Source organism: Dunckerocampus dactyliophorus, unplaced genomic scaffold (assembly GCF_027744805.1).
Source record: "Dunckerocampus dactyliophorus isolate RoL2022-P2 unplaced genomic scaffold, RoL_Ddac_1.1 HiC_scaffold_114, whole genome shotgun sequence".
Taxonomy (NCBI): domain Eukaryota; kingdom Metazoa; phylum Chordata; class Actinopteri; order Syngnathiformes; family Syngnathidae; genus Dunckerocampus; species Dunckerocampus dactyliophorus.
Window position 1 is genome coordinate 20,001 of NW_026559813.1, and position 5,000 is coordinate 25,000.

Below are 5,000 nucleotides of genomic sequence, written 5' to 3' on the forward strand. Positions count from 1 at the left end.
TCCGCCACCCGGAGGTGGAGCGCGGACCCAGCCACCGCGCCGGAGCGAGCAGCAGCCTCGCTCCGAGTGTGCGCCCGCAGACGAAGCACGGCCAGAGGCCGCCGGATGCCGCCCATGGCGGGCGCTCTCGCTCCTCGGACAGCTCCATCGGCGCAGCATGGCGCTCGCGGTCGTCATTACCCGCTGGCGAGGCGCGGCCAGGGCCGCCAGGCGTCGCCTATCGCGTGCGCAAACTCCCAGCAAGCACCAACGTGCTCCTTTGGATGTTGTCATCCGGAGGTGATAGCGCGGCCCGGGCCGCCTGACGCGGCCCATCGCGGGCGCTCCTCGTCGGACACCTGCGTCACACAGCCTGGGTGCCAGCTGTGGAGTGACACTTGGAGAAAAAGAAGCACAAGTCACTCATATCAAAGTTCCCGTTCCCTTTTGTTTGTGTCACGCTTGGAAATGCTTGAGAGGTGACACTTTGTCAAAATTGCAGCTGGTGTCTCATCATCATCATCACCGCTGCTCATCAGCCTTCCTTGGATGCCTGCCATGCACGCGGCCCAACGGGGCACTCAGATGGGGTGGGCAGCCCGGACCGCCTTGCGCGGCCCAACACGGGCGCCCAGGGGGACGCGGAAACCCGTTTTAGAAAATAACCTCCAGGGGTTTTCCAAGAGCGGCACAGCCCCAGCTCACGTCCGTGTTTCAGTGCGTCAAAAGCGGATTCAAAAGTGTGCTTTTCTCGGTACTTCCCCTGGAGGTCAGTGTTTCTAAAAACTGGGTTTCCGAAATCGTGCTGGAGGTGTTTTGGTCAACCAGGAAAAATGGCATTTACGGGAGAGGGTAAAGTATACCCCCCCCCCCCCTCTCGGCTGATTTACCCTCTCCCGTAAACGCGTTTTTTCCTGGTCGACCAAAACACTCATTGACTCCCATTCATTTGACACTTTGTCATTTTTTCAGCACTTTTTTCGCGCATTGGGTACTCCGCCCATTCACTCCCATTCATTTGACACTTTGTCGTTTTTCCAGACCTTTTTTCACGCATTGGGTACTCCGCCCATTCACTCCCATTCATTTGACACTTTGTCGTTTTTTCAGCACTTTTTTCGCGCATTGGGTACTCCGCCCCATTCACTCCCATTCATTTCACACTTAGAAAAATCATCCGAGCGGCTCTCCACGCATTTTATAGCCGCTTTGGGGCTCCAGCCGCCTCGGCCTTCATTTCTGACTAGGCTCGTGTGGACTTTGTCGTTTTTTCAGCACTTTTTTCGCGCATTGGGTACTCCGCCCCATTCACTCCCATTCATTTCACACTTTGAAAAATCATCCGAGCGGCTCTCCACGCATTTTATAGCCGCTTTGGGGCTCCAGCCGCCTCGGCCTTCATTTCTGACTAGGCTCGTGTGGACTTTGTCGTTTTTTCAGCACTTTTTTCGCGCATTGGGTACTCCGCCCCATTCACTCCCATTCATTTGACACTTTGAAAAATCATCCGAGCGGCTCTCCACGCATTTTATAGCCGCTTTGGGGCTCCAGCCGCCTCGGACTGCATTTCTGACTAGGCTCGTGTGGACTTTGTCGTTTTTTCAGCACTTTTTTTACACATTGGGTACTCTGCCCCATTCACTCCCATTCATTTGACACTTTGAAAAATCATCCGAGCGGCTCTCCACGCGTTTTATAGCCGCTTTGGGGCTCCAGCCGCCTCGGACTGCATTTCTGACTAGGCTCGTGTGGACTTTGTCGTTTTTTCAGCACTTTTTTTACACATTGGGTACTCTGCCCCATTCACTCCCATTCATTTGACACTTTGAAAAATCATCCGAGCGGCTCTCCACGCGTTTTATAGCCGCTTTCAGACTCCTGCCGCCTCGCCTGCACTTCCGCCTCGGTCCGTTAGGATTTAGGCCTTTTTTCAGCACTTTTTCTCCGTTCCTCCGGGGCGACAGCGGCTCTCCACGCATTTTATAGCCGTTTTCAGACTCCTGCCGCCTCGCCTGCACTTCCGCCTCGGTCCGTTAGGATTTAGGCCTTTTTTCAGCACTTTTTCTCCGTTCCTCCGGGGCGACAGCGGCTCTCCACGCATTTTATAGCCGTTTTCAGACTCCTGCCGCCTCGCCTGCACTTCCGCCTCGGTCCGTTAGGATTTAGGCCTTTTTTCAGCACTTTTTCTCCGTTCCTCCGGGGCGACAGCGGCTCTCCACGCATTTTATAGCCGTTTTCAGACTCCTGCCGCCTCGCCTGCACTTCCGCCTCGGTCCGTTAGGATTTAGGCCTTTTTTCAGCACTTTTTCTCCGTTTCTCCGGGGCGACAGCGGCTCTCCACGCATTTTATAGCCGTTTTCAGACTCCTGCCGCCTCGCCTGCACTTCCGCCTAGGTCCGTTAGGATTTAGGCCTTTTTTCAGCACTTTTTCTCCGTTTCTCCGGGGCGACAGCGGCTCTCCACGCTTTTTATAGCGGTTTTCAGACTCCTGCCGCCTCGCCTGCACTTCCGCCTCGGTCCGTTAGGACGTGGGCCTTTTTTCAGCACTTTTTCTCCGTTCCTCCGGGGCGACAGCGGCTCTCCACGCTTTTTATAGCCGCTTTGGGGCTCCAGCCGCCTCGGCCTGCATTTCTGACTAGGCTCGTGTGGACTTTTTCAGCACTTTTTTTGTGCATTGGGTACTCTCGCCCATTGACTCCCATTCATTTGACACTTTGTCATATTTTCAGCACTTTTTTGGCGCATTGGGTACTCTCGCCCATTGCCTCCCATTCATTTGACACTTTGTCATATTTTCAGCACTTTTTTGGCGCATTGGGTACTCTCGCCCATTGACTTCAATGCATTTACTGCAACTCCTGCCTGTGTCCGCCAGAGGGCGTCTGGCTTAACAGCGGCTCTCCACGCTATTTCTATCCGCTTTGAGGCTCCAGGCAGCTCGGCCTGGGTTTCTGAATTTCTCCCTTGACACTTTGTTACTTTTTCACCTTTTTTCTCATTTCATCCAGGGACACAGCGGCTCTCCACAGACTTTCCCGCGGCCCCTGGGCTCCAGGACCCTAGGCATGGGTTTCTGAATTTCTCCCTTGACACTTTGCCATTTTTTCACCTTTTTCTTCATTTCATCCAGGGACACAGCGGCTCTCCACAGACTTTCCCGCGGCCCCTGGGCTCCAGGCAGCTCGGCCTGAGTTTCTGAATTTCTCCCTTGACACTTTGCCATTTTTTCACCTTTTTTCTCATTTCATCCAGGGACACAGCGGCACTCCACAGACTTTACAGCCGCCCCTGGGCTCCAGGCAGCTCGGCATGGGTTTCTGCCTAGCTCCCTTGACACTTTGCCATTTTTTCACCTTTTTTCTCATTTCATCCAGGGCAACAGCGGCTCTCACAGACTTTAGAACCGCCCCTGGGCTCCAGGACCCTAGGCATGGGTTTCTGCCTAGCTCCCTTGACACTTTGCCATTTTTTCACCTTTTTTCTCATTTCATCCAGGGACACAGCGGCTCTCCACAGACTTTCCCGCGGCCCCTGGGCTCCAGGACCCTAGGCATGGGTTTCTGCCTAGCTCCCTTGACACTTTGTTACTTTTTCACCCTTTTTCTCATTTCATCCAGGGACACAGCGGCTCTCCACAGACTTTGCATCCGCCCCTGGGCTCCAGGCAGCTCGGCCTGAGTTTCTGAATTTCTCCCTTGACACTTTGCCATTTTTTCACCTTTTTTCTCATTTCATCCAGGGACACAGCGGCTCTCCACAGACTTTCCCGCGGCCCCTGGGCTCCAGGCAGCTCGGCCTGAGTTTCTGAATTTCTCCCTTGACACTTTGCCATTTTTCCACCCTTTTTCTCATTTCATCCAGGGACACAGCGGCTCTCCACAGACTTTACAGCCGCCCCTGGGCTCCAGGACCCTAGGCATGGGTTTCTGAATTTCTCCCTTGACACTTTGCCATTTTTTCACCCTTTTTCTCATTTCATCCAGGGACACAGCGGCTCTCCACAGACTTTGCAGCCGCCCCTGGGCTCCAGGCAGCTCGGCCTGGGTTTCTGAATTTCTCCCTTGACACTTTGCCATTTTTCCACCCTTTTTCTCATTTCATCCAGGGACACAGCGGCACTCCACAGACTTTGCAGCCGCCCCTGGGCTCCAGGCAGCTCGGCCTGAGTTTCTGAATTTCTCCCTTGACACTTTGCCATTTTTCCACCCTTTTTCTCATTTCATCCAGGGACACAGCGGCACTCCACAGACTTTGCAGCCGCCCCTGGGCTCCAGGCAGCTCGGCCTGAGTTTCTGAATTTCTCCCTTGACACTTTGCCATTTTTCCACCTTTTTTCTCATTTCATCCAGGGACACAGCGGCACTCCACAGACTTTACAGCCGCCCCTGGGCTCCAGGCAGCTCGGCCTGAGTTTCTGAATTTCTCCCTTGACACTTTGCCATTTTTTCACCTTTTTTCTCATTTCATCCAGGGACACAGCGGCACTCCACAGACTTTCCCGCGGCCCCTGGGCTCCAGGACCCTAGGCATGGGTTTCTGCCTAGCTCCCTTGACACTTTGCCATTTTTTCACCCTTTTTCTCAATTCATCCAGGGACACAGCGGCTCTCACAGACTTTAGAACCGCCCCTGGGCTCCAGGACCCTAGGCATGGGTTTCTGCCTAGCTCCCTTGACACTTTGCCATTTTTTCACCTTTTTTCTCATTTCATCCAGGGACACAGCGGCTCTCCACAGACTTTCCCGCGGCCCCTGGGCTCCAGGCAGCTCGGCCTGAGTTTCTGAATTTCTCCCTTGACACTTTGCCATTTTTTCACCTTTTTTCTCATTTCATCCAGGGACACAGCGGCACTCCACAGACTTTACAGCCGCCCCTGGGCTCCAGGCAGCTCGGCCTGAGTTTCTGAATTTCTCCCTTGACACTTTGCCATTTTTTCACCTTTTTTCTCATTTCATCCAGGGACACAGCGGCACTCCACAGACTTTACAGCCGCCCCTGGGCTCCAGGCAGCTCGGCCTGAGT